Source organism: Excalfactoria chinensis, chromosome 1, assembly GCF_039878825.1.
Source record: "Excalfactoria chinensis isolate bCotChi1 chromosome 1, bCotChi1.hap2, whole genome shotgun sequence".
Taxonomy (NCBI): domain Eukaryota; kingdom Metazoa; phylum Chordata; class Aves; order Galliformes; family Phasianidae; genus Excalfactoria; species Excalfactoria chinensis.
The window spans coordinates 32694713-32710935 of NC_092825.1; the positions used below are offsets into that span (position 1 = coordinate 32694713).

A 16223-nucleotide genomic window follows, 5' to 3' on the forward strand; every position below is an offset into this window, starting at 1 on the left:
TGCTTTCTACCGTTACCAAAATGGATCATGCAGAATTGCTTACAGGACCGACTGCATTTGTGTATCTCAAGGTAGGAAGGAGCCACTGAGAACAACTCACTCCTTGATCACCTGAGTGACACAGAGAAATAGAATATCATTAAACCAAATGGCAATATCCGCAGCTACAGCGTATCTTTCAAAAAGATATCCAACTCAACTTTGAAAGATGGAAAATCTGCTATGCACGCTGGTAATTTCTATTTGAATTTGAGTAGATAAGTCTCCAATCCCAAGATTTCATTATATTCTCACCATTCTCATTATGTTCCCACCATTCAGAATATCCCTGAAGATACATAACCGTAAACTTGGATGAAATCACTCTTTAATCTTCTTCCCATTTTAGATTAAGAGCTGCCCACATTGCTTAGGTTTTTGACATTAAAGACATGTTTTCCAGCTTCTTTCAGTGTTTCAAATCCTCTTGACCTCTGGCTAGTAGGTAAGTTTTAGCAAGTGTCATTACATCCCATTTTTCCATCTGAGTCACCATTTATTTTTACTGAAGGTAATCTGAGTCGCCTGTAATGGCCTACAGTTGATATATAATTTAACATCATAGTTAATAAGTAATATCAGTTTTCCTTTTCTTTCTTTCTTTTTTTTTTTTTTTAATTTTTTTTAATTTTATTTTATATATTTTTTTACATGGAGCTGAGCTCACTTATATCACAGAATCATAGAATTACTCAGGTTGGAAAAGACCTCAAAGATCAAGTCCAACCTCAGCCTAACATAATACCCTAACTAACAACCCTCTGCTAAATCATATCTCTGAGCACCACATCCAAACGGCTCTTAAACACATCCAGGGATGGTGACCCAACCACCTCCCTGGGAAGCCTATTCCAGTGTTTTAACTACCCTTTCTGTAAAGAAGTGTTTTCTAATGTCCAGCCTAAACTTACGTTGGCACAACTTGTGGCCATTTCCCCTCGTCCTGTCACCTGTCACCAGTGAGAAGAGACCAGCCCTGCTCTCACTGTAAGCACCTTTAGATACTCGAAGAGAGCAATGAGGCCTCCCCTCAGCCTCCTTTTCCCCATACTAAACAGCCCCAGCTCCCTCCGCCTCTCCTCATAGGGCTGATTTTCCAAGCCTTTCACAAGCCTCATCATGGTAAAATGGAAGCAGAAGGATCAGAAAAGAATGTAGTAGCAATGTCATTCCTTTCTGGATAAATGGTTGCACAAGCACTCAGTGACAGATTCTGAATTTTCAAGTGTATACTGAGACTGCAATTTCCTGTAGCAAAGGTGCCATTTGGAGGAGTGGGCCAGTGCAGCATTTCCTAGCACTCCAACCAATGAGAAGACACTTCAAGATTTTAGGGACCATGTGGATGTTTGCAGGACAGTCAAAGCTGAATGACAGGTGCACTCTATCTTCCCACTCTGTGTGGAGGGAGATACAGCACAAAAAAGTGCTTATCTAAGTCCCTGTGTGGAAGATTAGACAACCCCAGTGGACACTTCCTACTGAGCCCTTCACGCTCAGTGGTCAAGGACATGTTGATGGTCTGCTTACTCTCTACCCCCGTTAAAATCACAGCCCAGAAATACTAATGTTTGGAAGGCAGTAGCTCAAAGATGGGCTGTAAAAATACACAGCTTTGAGTATTTTAAAAAGAGATCTGATAATGATTCATCTTTTCTCTACACTTCATTCTGATATAAAACTAAAGTTGTAAGAATGGCTAAGGGGTGAATTTAGTATGCAGCAACTACTGACAAATAGGATGCACTGAAACTTTTCATTTGGTGTTATATAGAAAGAAGTGCCTGTGACAAAAGGACCATTAACTTACTCGACATTCAGTATGAAGAAAACATACTGTCAAAGCCAAAGGACCAGAGTTAAAGAACTATAAAATAAGCTACTGGCTTATATTAAAATTTGCTGAATCACAGGAATACTGATGACTTTAGCTGCCAATAAGCATTTAAATCCACAAGGATGTACTATTTCTGTTAAAGATGTTTGCCAATAGGAAAAAAAGCAAACAAACCAGGAATAATTCAGGCATTTCTTGGCTGCTAACCTATTCTCCGTAACTCTCTAATCAATCTCTGTAACTTATTCCTCCAGGTTTAATGTATGCATAATGAACTCATGGCAAAGAGGAATGAAGACAGATGCATTCATTTGCATGAACTAACTTATTATATAGTCAAGGTTGCTGGGGGAATCACTGCAGTGAAACAGTAAAATGCACAGCTGCAAGAATATACCTAAGTGAATTCCTCCTTTGTTTAAATTGCTAGTGTATACCACAATTATCACAGAAAGTGAATGGGCACCATATGAGCACACATTAATATTGAATGTATTAGACCATGATCAGGCACTGTGCAGCCACAATTGTCATTATCTCACCTGAGAAGACTGGTGCTCAAAATCTCTTTCTTTGTATTACTGCACTGCTCAATTGCTCTCAAAAATTGTGGTAGGTTCAGTCACATGACTAAAGCAATCATGAATGCATAAATCATACATTGCTTGCATGATCCAAGTACAACATCAAATGCATTAACCTAAAATAGCCGGATTCCCTAACATCCATTTCCAGCATCTTTATTGCAAAAAAAGCACCATGATTTAGATTTTAGGGATAGAAAAAAGGGGGGAGGGGGAAGAGGGGGTAGTTTTTTCTGTGTCAGATTAACACCTGGAGAATAACAAGTGATTAAATTTGCTTTCTTTTAATTCATTAGTTACTGTCAAATAAACTGACCAGTAGTCTCATTACAGACTCAGATTTCTCAGTTATAAAAATCCTTGTGGATGTGGCTACAGTCCTTCACTTGCATCAGGTACTCAGACTTAAGAGTTTGTTTTATTCCTGACCGACAGCAGATGCTACAGTTTGGACATACACATGAAGGATACCATATGACAAGCATGCAGCCACATTTCATGTTTCTGCCATTTTGACAACATTATTTACCTTAGCACAGTTAATCAGAGTGCATCGTGCCAATTTTAATGCACCTTATGGGGCTCAGATTTATGCCAACAAAAACGTCTGCCATGCTGGAATCTGTTTTTAATCATATGCACGCAGTAATCAGTTCATTACAAGGGACAGAAAGATCAGCAATCATGTATGGGTATCATTCTGGATTTTCTACAATTGCACTCACATCCTCCATAGGACAGCAGGAAGGTGCAACTGGTGGCGGCTAATATTCTCTAAGCTGGGGAAGCCTAAACAATCAGTAAAGGCAAATGTTTCTAGAGAGTTTCTATTGTAATTCCCACAATTTAACTTATTCTGAAGGTCACCTCCTCCACAATTTTTGTGACTGAAAGCAAATGCTTCTGAACAGGGTTATCCAGTAAACATATTTGCCCTCATTTTTTTCTTGGTAATTGTAAAACCCATTCAACTGTTGTACAAATTTTCCTTCTAAGCTTGCTCCGCATAAATGTCTTGCAGGTCCCATCCCCCAAAAGCCTTTTCTGCTAAGGGCAGATTGACATTAAAAATAACCCCCAACATGTTTTTGTTTGTGAGTGTGGGTCTAACATCAGACCCTCCCACTGGACACGAAGTCATAATTGGAAAAAAAGAAGCCAATAAAATTTAGACCAAGCTATCAAGCAAAAGAAGAGAGAGAGCACTTCCATGGTGATGTCACCATGCCTACCCTGAAGCTTTGCTCATTTAGAAACATTGCAAAATTCATCCCTTCAAACAGCCTGGCTTCACCAGCAACAGTTTCAAGGGAAAGTCCTAGCTTATGCATCCACAGAACAACTGCAAGAAGGATGTCTGCTCTGGATGTTCTTTCCCTCCTTGTTTTAGCAAAGTCTAGAGTAGGTGATCTTCAGACTATTACAGGTCAGTGCAATCAGTGTGTTCTTCCCGAGTGAAGAACCACAATAGATGATAACTTGTACATAACAAGCAGCCTGCAAGTTACTTCCCACTCCTTCCAGCTCTCAATGAACTTAAGATACCCACCAATGTAACAGCCACCACGCGGTAAGAATATTTGGTGTCATTTTGATATTACAATGTTTTTAAAATAAATACACGTTGGAAGAATACATGACATCATGTCTTCTGATCCCCAGGTCCCAATTATTGGTCAAAGTTATTTCTACAGCGTTGCAAATGCATTGAAATTTGCATTGGATCAGCATCTAAAATGTTTTAGAATCAACTCCAACTTTCTCTGAACAGAAAACAGGTACAACAAAATGTACTCACAGCTTGTCAAAAATATTCAGTCTCCGGGCACTCTTAGTACAGACCAGGAAAAGTGCATCCTACTGTTCATTACAATCATGTTCAGCTATTATCCCAGCTGGCTTACTTAAACAGTTTGCCTATTATTTTCAGTGGCATGGGGTTAAATAAGTCAAGCTCCATGATTTTTACTGCATTCCCATCCACTATCTGCTCTCTGCTGCACCATTACCTTTAGTTAGCGTTTAAGGAATAAAACTCCTGGATTTTAATGGACTCATTAGAGGTTCATACCGTCCTTAACATAAAGTTACAGAAACACCTTACTGGGCATCTGGTTTTGGGGCTACAGGTTCCTAATGATGTTCAAATACACTTGCTACCTTCTTAAATTTTCTGTTCCAAAACCAATAGTGATATATTATAACTCAATCGGAAAAGTTTAGATAGATTTGGTCTACATTGCTATGGTCTCGGTTTTATGACAAGATTTCCCTATGTGACCTCTTATCAATTTTTACTTTTCACTTTTGTTTACAGAGCAATGTTCTTGGCATCCATATTCACAGTATATAATTCACAGTGAATAAATATATTCACTGGTTTACAGTGATACCTAAAATTCAGTTGCAGCACGTCCTGCTCTTTTCTATAACATTGGGTTTTTACTATGACTGAGGTCAATGCTCATTTTCCGTATCATTTATCTGACAAGTATTTGGGGTCACAATGTCATTCTAAGATGGGAAGAAAGTCTTGACAGAATCCTTTCTCATAGTTAACTATTAAGCTGGCCTGGTTTGCTTCACTGATAAAATCAATCAACGCTGAAAATCAGCACTTATTCCTGCCTGGATTGATATTCACTGTCCTTCCACCAATGTTTTCTGTGGATAAAAGCATTAAATGCACTCTCTATTTCGTCTTCATTCTTATTTACTCCAATTAAAATACTCCTTTTATTTTTTCTTTCTGTACTCTTTCTGTACTCCTTTCAGCTTGTTAGTAAGTGTGACTTTTCTGAAGAGCCTACGTGTGTTTCTCTACATCAGTAGATTCTCAAGAACATGCAGATATAAAGTGAGAATGGAATCTGGAATTTGGACAAGGATAATAAATAAAGAAGATAAACATCTGCATTCTACTAGCTTGTATTTCACCTAGGAAGTTAATAAAGTCTGCCACACCAGTAATATAAGAGATGTGAATAGATACATGACAGTAAATTAATTATGAAATTAATGTAGACAAATAAAATTTGGGAGTCCTGACAGGTGATCAAACCCCCCACTGGGCAGAATAATACAAACTATGACCATATAAACAAAGCAGTTTTAGACAGACTCCTTAGGACATCTTTGTATTTAGTGATTATCACTCAGATGCTTTATCTCATTCTTCTGAAAGGATGAGAATATTAATAACCAAAGAGAAGGCAGAAGAACCAGAAAAGATTTCTTTAAATAGTTAAGGAAGCATGCCTGGGAGCAGCAGATTGGAGAAGCACGATCTGTTTACTTTAACAAGGGGAAGATTAAAAGGTGATTTCATAATGAAGTACCTAAAAGGATGAACTAAATTTTGATGAAAGATGACAGTAGCACAAACAAGGGGAAGCAGAAGCTACACATATTCAACTTAGAAAGAAAAGCAGTGATGTTAATTGATCACAGAAGGATAAGACGGATCGCAAGCAACTTCAGTAGAATGGATGTTCCTCCAAAGTGTAATTCAAACACAAGATGAAATAGAAGTAAATTCAGGGAAGTTACATATTTTGTATAGATGGTCACCAAGGTCTCTTTTGGCCAACTGACTCCACCTAAATTCACAGCTAAGGATAAAGATAAGATATAAACTGAAAGAATAAGTGCTTTGTCCTTACCACTGCACTTTTAAATACAGCAGAAATAAAACCTAGTTTGTAATGATGCTATCATTAACTTATGGTCTTACAAAAACAGGAAGTCCAACTCCTGTATTCTGTGCTATGAGGCCTAAACGCATATCTTTGTGATCAGGAAGATGCATAAGCATCAAAATACACTCTCATCTTTTGATACCAAGTGGAGAAAAAACATGGAAATGTTATTAAGCACAGAAGAAAATTAGCAGTCACTTCTCCATCAACATGAAATACATTAAACAACACACTAACCAGAATTTTGTAACAAAAACAAGCAGAAAGGGAAAACATTGCATTTCTTTCCCAAGGAGAGTTACTGATACAGCCAAAAAGAAAAAGCAAATTGTTATCTGGATCTGGGATAGTATATTTTGATGTCACAGAGCTGTTATCTTGGTCGGTGATATATTATCCCCTTGCTATCTCCATTCCCTGAATTTATAATCACTGCAGAAACTGAATGGGAAATTCAGAATAAAAAAGAAAAAACAAGCAGATGAAAGGCACACATTAAATCCTATAAAGAGGAATCAGAAAATAAACTAGGAATGTCATTAAAGAGACAAAATATCTACGGTGTACCAATAAAATAATCTAACAACTGCAAATGATAAAAAATATTCTCAACTTCTCTCTGTTGGATCAGAAAACACACCATCTCGTCTTTTTGTGTATTGGAAAGCAAGAAAAGGAGACTGAGAGCTTGGTTGTTCCATACAGTCCTGTCAGCTCCCCAACACTTGGCACTGTGATAATGGAGGCTACACTGCTCCTCGGTGATTGTAGGAGTTATTTGTGAACCTCCTGCTGGTTAATTTGTTTGAACCCTTTTCAATCTGGTGACTCTAATTGCATGCAGAGGTTTGCTGCTTACTCCCCCTGCCTGGTGATGACCCACGAGGATCATCTCAAACCAAATGATGTAGAAATCAGTTTTTCTGTTGAACCCACATTTTTGCAGTATTGATGGGGTTGGTAATAATTTACAGGACAATATCTAAATAGATGTCTACTTAAGTGAAAATGATAATGCATGAAAAATTTCTAACACATTTCCTAAATTTTGAATTTAGTCCATCCTCATGGACTTTCTCTTCATATAATACTGTTTTTCTTAAGACAGCCCCCCTCCATTCACGCTCCTCTCCAAAACCCCAACCTTGCTATCATGTGCAAATATAGCAGTGTTCAAGAAGTCAATATCAAGCTTTAGGTACTCAGTTGCCTAAAACAAAGAAACTGGCATCCGCAAGTGGCTGTTCCACAAGAGGCTGCCAAAGTAAAGTTTCACAACTTCTCGGTGGACAACAGAAATTATTGGGATTGATGTGTCATGTGTTCATCCACTGACTGTGATCATGTGTATGTGAGTGCACATCCGTGCGCCACCTGTGCACATGAGTGCATGGTTACAGATTTCACTGGGCTCATCCCCTCTTACCATGAGCACATTAAGGAGCGCATGGCTTTCTAGCCGTTCATCTTTTCCTGGTTTCTCCCTCCTCACAAGGCCTCTACAACCTGCTTTCTCTTCCAACTGAAGCCTTTAAAGGAGAATAAATTTTTCAACAGACATTACCGACCCTCTTAGTAAAGTGAATGAAGTCAAGCATCACAAGGATGCTTTTCCTGTGTGGATTCGTGAAGCAAGCTGAAGTCATGCAGGAAAACAACCAGGAGATGGCACTCCCAACCCCAGGAGATGCCCTGAAGCTCCCCAACATATTTCCAGTCAGAAACAGGTAATGGCCTCAAGTTACAGCAGGGGTGGTTCAGGTTGGATATCAGAAAAAAAAAACTTTTCTCAGAAGGAGAGGTGAGGCATTGGCACAGGCTGTCCAGAATGGTGGTGGAGTCAACAACCCTGGAAGTGTTCAGGTTACATAGAGATGTGGTGCTGAGCGACGTGGTTTTGTGGGCATGGTGATGTTGGGCCGAAGGTTGGACTAGATGAACTTACTGGTCTTTTGCAACCTTGATGACTCTATGATTCAACTAACAGTAGAGCACATGCAAAGGATGGTGAAGAAACACATTTGTTGAATATAGAACTACTCTCTCAAAATTGCCATCTCTACCCCCAAACGTGCACGTATAGTATACATACAGAGGCTAAGAGTGGTAAGAGTTATTTACGGTGTTTTTAGAGACGCTATATTGGGATTTATCTTTGTCATACTACAAGTAGATAAAAAAAAAAATTGCTGAGAAAAACTGCTGCAGGAATAATTAAGTAAATTATATTTTGAAAGCCTGAAGCTTGGTCAAATTACATACAACTAAACCCAAATATGCATAAATGAAGGTGTTCAGTACCATCAGCTACAAAACTGTTACTGGCTGCACCCATAATCAAAATTTATACGAAACCAAAAACATTCTGAAGACATTTATCTTCTCAGACACCATCACAGTAGTCTCGTATCAGCTGGATATTTCAAAAAGTACATTTTTCTCATTATTGCCACTAATGCACTTTCTTTCTCATTTATCATGAGATGAATGAAATTAGGTCTCTCTTCTAATCCCTTTCAGTATTGAAAAGCATTAGCGTGGTAATGTAATTGTTGCTCAGTAAACAAATTTTATAAATAAATCAACAGAAATCTTGTTTAGGTAAGAACTCAGTGGGCTTTTTTCATTTTCTGTGAAGGATTTCTTCTGGGATTATCCGTGCATGAAACATTTACATGATCGACACATATGAAACCATTCCAATAAAGCTATTTTGGTGGCAGGAAGGAGGGGCAAGGAAGACATCATCTCTTTTTCAATATTAAATGTAAAAGCAAATTCAGAAATTGCCAGCGGAGAGGAGAAGCAAAAGAGATGTAGCTCTGCAGATGCTGCACAGCCCATTTGATAAACCTCCAGCAGGTTAAACAAACACTCAGTGAACGGGCAAGACTATAAATGATGCAGCAACTGCAGTCTCACATCAAACATGAAAATCAGCAAATGACTTTGCAGATATAATAAACACCTCAAGTGCAGAAAAGCTTACTAGTCTGTGATCTGCATTTCGCAGGTCAGAGCACTTGCTTCTCCTAGGAAATGACCCACAATGCTAACCATAATATTTGTGACAACAGAGGTCATTGTTAATGGGTTTCTAAATGTTAAGAATATCTCCGGTGACAAAGCTGAGCTTTCTGTGCCTATTTAAAAAAGCAGACAGTAAAAGTGTCTATGAAACAAATGCAAATGGGGGAAAAAGCACTTTTGTAGATGCATACTTCAACTTCCCACCTCTTTTCTGATGCATAGATGCATACGTACATTATTTTCAGATTTTATTTTCGTAATGAGCTCTTTTTTTTTTCCCTACAACGAGAACTACAAAAAAGGAAGGGGATGATTTTGTGGTGCTTTCCTCAGGCAAAATGTGCTTTTTTATCTACAAAACCAGTTAGCCAGAAGACTACTTAACATTCTGGTAAGGAACAAAGGATTAGGCAGATAACGCTGCATCTGTGAAACCTGAGTGCTTATGAAATCTGAAGTGAAAGGCAAGACAGGTTGCGATGAGGCTGAGGACGGTGATGGGAGTAAGTTACACAGTGTTGCTGGAAAAGGTGGCAGTCCCTTGGCAAACCTCTCCATGGGGCCTACTGAAGACAACAGAATTGTATCAGAAAGCAGACAGGATCGCTTTCATCACTGTAGCTTCCCTGGCACTGGAGCCTGGAGAGCACCTATAGAAAGTATGGGATGGGGTAAACTGTAGGCATGAGAACAGCTGATTTGGAACACACACTGTCTTGTCAATGCCATGTTAATCACAGGCGAAAACAAAACTCTGGAGATGGGTCTGCATGTAGAAAAACATCCACCAATGGAGATGGATCATCTGTCCATCACCTCTGTTGGTCACCGTGCAGCTGGCTCAGATTGCAACAGCTGGGCTACAGCCAGAAAAACCCGAGAGCCATTTTCTATCCTGAGCAATGGTATTAATGAAACTTTTATCCTCATATCACATCACAGGTTTGAATTTTTTATTTAATCCACGTGGATTTCTTTTTCATTTCCTCCTATCTCCCTGTACTACTTTCTATACTGCTGTATTATTTCTAGGATTATCTTGTAAAAGAAAAATAATACACAATGTCTATTCTGCTATTACATTACACTGTACAGACCTTTTTCTCGCTTAAATTGTAGCACACCACACTCACACATTATATTCGGCTAGTGCAGTTTTATATTAGCAGCTCAAGCAAGTCATAAAGGTATCACATGTTCTGGCTCTATCTAACCTACACTGGATCCTGGCATTACATATAATTTAACACAATTATTTTTTTTCTCATAGCAAGGTATTCTTGTTTTCAAGGTTAAACTGATATTTCTGCGTGTTACCACAGAACTAAAACCATACCAAGGAAAGTCCTGAGGTCTTTCAAACTCTTTGGTTTCCAGCTGACCTACATTTGAGCTAATGGGTTGAGGGCAGCAGGCAAATCCCTCAGGAGAGCCACATTTGGTATAGCCTGAGACACAACGCGGATATTTTGCTGCACAGCAGGCTGGGGGTCAGGGAGGAGGAACATGGCATTCTTCTGTGTTTTTATCAACAGATGATGGGACCTGAATGTGTTCAGAGCCAATGGACACAAGAAAACTGTGTTGCTCCTTTCATCTGCAACACATACTTTATATCTGAACATCACAGAGGCTGAAAATTCCCAGGGTGTTAATTACTGTTGTTACTACAATAATTGATTATGTCATTATTTCTCCTAGGAATATTTTGTGGCCTAAGCCATTACAGAGGATGCTACATCATGCAATCATTTTCTTTTCTTTTTTTTTCTTTTTTTGGTAGCAGCTCTGTAAATATCATCCTTGCAAGGCATTTTATGATTTTTTTGCTTGCATGTGCTACATTCCAGCTCAGTAGTTCACAATTCAGCACATGGGGAAATTAAGTTTGTTAACATTTCATATTTATATTCAAATTCTGCCACCAAACTCCTCAAAAATGAGGCTGCAAGACTGATAATAATGGAGACAGCAGAGCTGGAGCTGTGGATTCACTCAGGGCTGTACATCCATTCTGTGTTTCCCCTTCAGCTGGATGGTGAGCTCTGTTTTTGAGATCAAACACAGCACCAAAATAGGAAAGCTGTACTATATAGCATGCTTCAAAGAATCAGGTACACTGGCAAGAGGGTGCACTACTCATGTATGTACAAAGGAACTGAAAAATCTGGTCAGTTTAGTTTCAGGCTTCAAAGTCTTGACAATTTCCTTCAGAGCAGAGTGACCTACTTTAACAACCGACCCGTTAATACGACTGTGCAACTGCGTTCAAAACATGCAAATGATTAATAATCATCATCATATCTCAGAGAGGAACACGGGCTCCCATGGTGGAGAAAACGTCAGCGGAATACTTTATAACACCCAGTTGGACTTTCCTGCAGGGTTGGTATGTACTCTCACTATAAAAGCCATCTGCATGTTCAGCAGAGCAGACATCGCTGTGGGGTAGGAGGATGCTGGGTGAGCTGTGGGTGGGTGCAGAAGCTCCAGGGGTCTCAAGGCCAGCTGAGTTGGAACATGAGGGCTTTGTGGGATCAAAGGCAGCGTGGTGAGGGCTCAGACATGAAGGAGCACTGGCTGGGGGTGTAAGCAGTGCAGGAGGCAGGCAGCTGTGCTGTTCTGTCTCAGAAAAAAAGAAAGTTCCTCTGCTTGAGAAATACCCCCACTGTGTCCTCTCGTTATTTGGTGCCGATTCATTGAACAGGAATTTTGTATAGAGAGCAAGAGCCCCAGGGCTGTGTTTTTCCAGCTAGGCCCTAACTCTGGATTCACTTGGTTCCAATGGCCATCCCAGAGCACAACATGCACTAAGGCTGTTCTGAGCCCCTGAACACTTCACACTTCTGGAACTCTTCCATAGCGCAGAAGTCTGCATCAGTAGATGCAAGAAGTAAAAATTACTATCTATCCAATCTAATGTCAAATAGATGGGGCAAAAATAACCTCTTCCCTTTAAAATACTCTTTTGACCCAAGTGAAACCACTTGCAGAGTTTAACTGAAGCTTCTCATGATTTCAGCCACCAGAAAAAAAAACCAACATAGAGAAGTTGGAACATTTCAGCTATTCAAAATGCATTTTTATTTTTTTTCTAATAAAACTCATTAGAATCAATAAGAAGCGCTTACAGAACTGGGCTAAAACCAAAAACACCGCCTGCTTCAGGTTTTACAAAATATTTTATTCAGCCTCAAATTCACGGTGTATTTTTTTTCTTACACGTAATTATTTTCATGCCTGTGTGATTCTGCTCTGGGTTTCAGCAAGTGAATTGAAAAGAGACAAATAAATTAAGCAAGCAATTTACACGGCATTAGTGTCAACAGATTTCTCCACATTCTCTCAACAGATAAGAAGGCATTGGATTTCAGTCCGGACAGCATGGGAACAGCCCTCTCCAGACCTGCCCACATTCAGCACCCAGCAAAGGCTCATCTTTAGCTTATGTTTCAAAATGTCTCCTTCACAGTGCCATCAGATTTTGCCATTGTAGCGCTACTGCTGGAATATTTATACCATCCATAAAGCTCTCACTGAGACAGGCAACCACAGAAAAAACATTTTTGATTCAAGCTCTATTGATCCTGAACTTGCCCTGCGCCAAGCACACATTCGGTCTTTGGCACACCAGTGGTAGCTCAGGAATCCACAGGAACCCTCAGCCATCTAAATGGAGAGATCAGCCACTAGATACTTCATCTTTAAATGGCAGATGCTTCCAACTGCATCTGTGATACTGAGGGAAGGGTCTCACCAATGAGCTTAAAAACACACTCTTTGTATTCACGTGTCTAACACCAGTCTGGCAGTGATAGTTTCCTGGGTGAGGTACAGCATGAATCCCCATTGCCTTCGCAGCCTATGATATAGGCACAGTAACAAGACAGGTTCATTATATGAGGGCTGCTCTGAAAGTAACAGTGATGACAACACTGAAAAATAGCATTTTGTAGCTGAGAATTTGCTCTATCAAGTAAGTGTTACCATGCTCTTTGTATCATTGTAGTTTCCATGGAAATAAATGGGAGGCACTGCTTTCAGACCACCCTATGCACACCAGTTAAGTCTAAATTTCAAGGTTCAGAGAAAAAAAATACATTTGTTTCTTATTTTGCACAAGACTGCTTGTCATGTTGATGCTAACTTAAGCCTTCCTTTTACAATTAAGAAATCCTGATGGCAAACCTAAAATGTTTTGAACAATCATTTATATGTAATTACAACACCTTCACATCTGCAAGATTAAGTCCAGGCCTCAAACTGCAATCATATGAATGCCCATAATTTAAATTAACTATAATTTCATCAATTCTGTAAGTCCCTTTGAATGGATCTGTTGCTTGTTGATTTTCTGCCATGTGAAGACATGATAAATATGACATGTACCCTCATCACATGAATAATGTATTCTGCATCTTAAGTGAGCCAGATCTGCGCCAGAGAGAAGCTTAATCCATTCCCTGCTTCTGGGGATGAAAGGAATTAAACTCAGTGCACTGATTTCACAGTTTGTGCTCATTTGACTTTAATTATAAAATGATTATTTCAACCTTTCTTTTCTTCTTCTTCTTCTTTTTTTTTTTTTTTCCTGTAAAATAAACCAAGTCTGAGATCCATGTAACCTCTACAGAATTACATTGCTTCTTTCTGCATTCGGTCTTTGCTCATCAACATTGCTCTTTCAATACAGTTACACAGGAAAGGATAAAAACAACATATTGGGGTTTACAGCTAATGCAGCAGTTTCACACCCCACAGTGATGAAAGGACTTTCTTTTTTTTTCATATCTGGCCAAAAGAAGGAGCACTGGAATCCTCTTAAGTGAATATAAATGTTACAAGAAGGAACCTTCAGCAGACACAGGGAGATGTCACAATCTTGTGCTACACTGGAAGACTGAGATCACATATCTTGGAAATAAGTATTCACTTGCATCTTCTCACTGAATATTTAAATGTGTGCAAACCAAAGGATAGGATAATTTACCTTAAGAAAAAGAAGAGAAAAAAAGATTTATCCTGGCTGTAATGGCCAGAACATTCCTTGGAAAAAGGACAGGAACATCTGCAGTCTGTGTCTTAGGAATGACAGAACATCAAGTGGCTTGGACAGTTATGTTGCCAAAGGTACTGCCAGGACTCAAGCCAGAAAAAAAGCACCTTGGGAATGTAATATTGTACCAGGCAGGTGTCTGGGGGAAATAGCACCGAATGCTTTCCGTACCGCAGATACCCTCCATGCAAGGATTACTGACATTAACTCCTGCTGACATCTCTCCATCCAAGTTTAGAAGAATTTACCAGAGTCATCGTATAGCACCTTCACTTACCAAACTTTTTTAGAGCTGACCTACATGCTGTCAGAAGTCAGATCCTGACCCCAAGCAAAACCAAAAGCAGCTGCAATACTTTCTGTCTCAACTTAACGTTACTAGGGGGTACAACTGGTACTCATCCTGCTACCAAAATGCTTTGGTGGGATGTGTCTGCATCTGTGGCAAAAGAACCAACAGTGTGGATAAACTGCCCACAGACAAGTAAGATTAGATGCTATTTAGAAGGCCAAATTTTCTAAGTGTCAAAAGGGATATAAAAGTTCAGGGGATGTTGCCAGAAACTTTCAGTTAAACTCCTAAGGGCTGGTTACTTCACAAAATACTGCTTAGTTTTATAAAGGTATTCATAAATCTAAATTCACAATATTCCTTGTGCTAGAATGGCAATTCGTCAAGGCATGAAAACACAATTATTGCTATTATTTACTATTGTATCAGCTCAATGTCATTTATATAAACATCTTCACAACACTGAAAAGTGAAAAACACACAGAAGAACACCCAAAATGAAAAACAGTATATCTCAACAAACACTTGTCAGTGCTGCCTCTCAAGTAAATCTGACACACACAGCACACACAGCATCATAGAATGGTTTAGGTTGGAAGGGACCTTTAAGATCCTCTAGTTCCAACTCTCCTGCTATAGGCAGGGACACCTCCCTCTAGACCAGGTTGCTCACAGCCCCATCCAGCCTGGCTTTGAGTGTTTCCAGGCAGGAGGCATTCACAGCCTCAATGGGCAACCTGTTCAGTGTCTCACCACCCTCACAGTAGAGAATTTCTTTCTGATATCTAGTCTAAACCTACCCTCTTCCAATTTAACCTGTTCAACTTTTATCAAACCTTCTCTTTAAAGAGTATGACTGAAAATATTCAGTTCTCTATTATCTAAAACCATGATTTTCAGTTCATATTCAAACCATCGCATAAGCTATAAATACAGTAACCACGCCATAAATATCAAATACTATGCTTAAGGTGAAAAAATTCACAAGATTACTATTTTCTTTAAAGAAGAGATTTAGTACGCTAAATATTAGTGATGCATGAGCAACAGAATTATCTGAAGAAACATCCATATAGACAGCTTAATTCGCTGAACAACAATGAATCTTCATTTGTGTTGACTTGGAGAAAGAAATCCAGTTGGTGTTTGTACAATCCTCATAACAATGAATGCATACTGAACACTGTAGTTGATTTTTCTCACAATAATTTTGATTTTCATGATTGGATAGTGAAAATAACAATCTTCAAATCACTAGGACATTTTAGGCAGTCAGAAATATTCATTTTGAGCAGTAGTAAGTCATCCAACTCTCTAACTCTCTCACACACGTACACTTACATACATTTGCACACAGGGCATCCATACAATCTGTACTTTGGCCCTTCAGAAACAATTCAGTTACTGTGATGAGATCTGAGCCTGGAAATTATAGAAGTCTGAGCTCCATCCCTTGTATCTATAACCTCTGAGAAGTATGTGTGACTTTGTTCAGTAATAAGGCCACAGAGTGCACAGAATATGATGATTATTCATTAGAAGGTGGGTGGCATGACCTTACAGTTTCTGATTTCTGTTGCCATATGTCTTCCCTTCCATTTGGAGGTTGCTGTTCTTGAGGTGAGAATGACAACATCAGTTATTCTGCCTGTGCACAACCTTTGTCAGTGTTCATTCATTTTCATTA

The 16223-nt window shown here is 39.1% G+C and overlaps 1 protein-coding gene across 17 annotated transcripts in view; it reads right to left on the reverse strand.

The window, feature by feature from the left end:
* GRIP1 (glutamate receptor interacting protein 1) overlaps positions 1-16223 on the reverse strand; it is a 297390-nt gene that overhangs the window by 83454 nt on the left and 197713 nt on the right. The gene's annotated exons all lie outside the window — the stretch shown is intronic.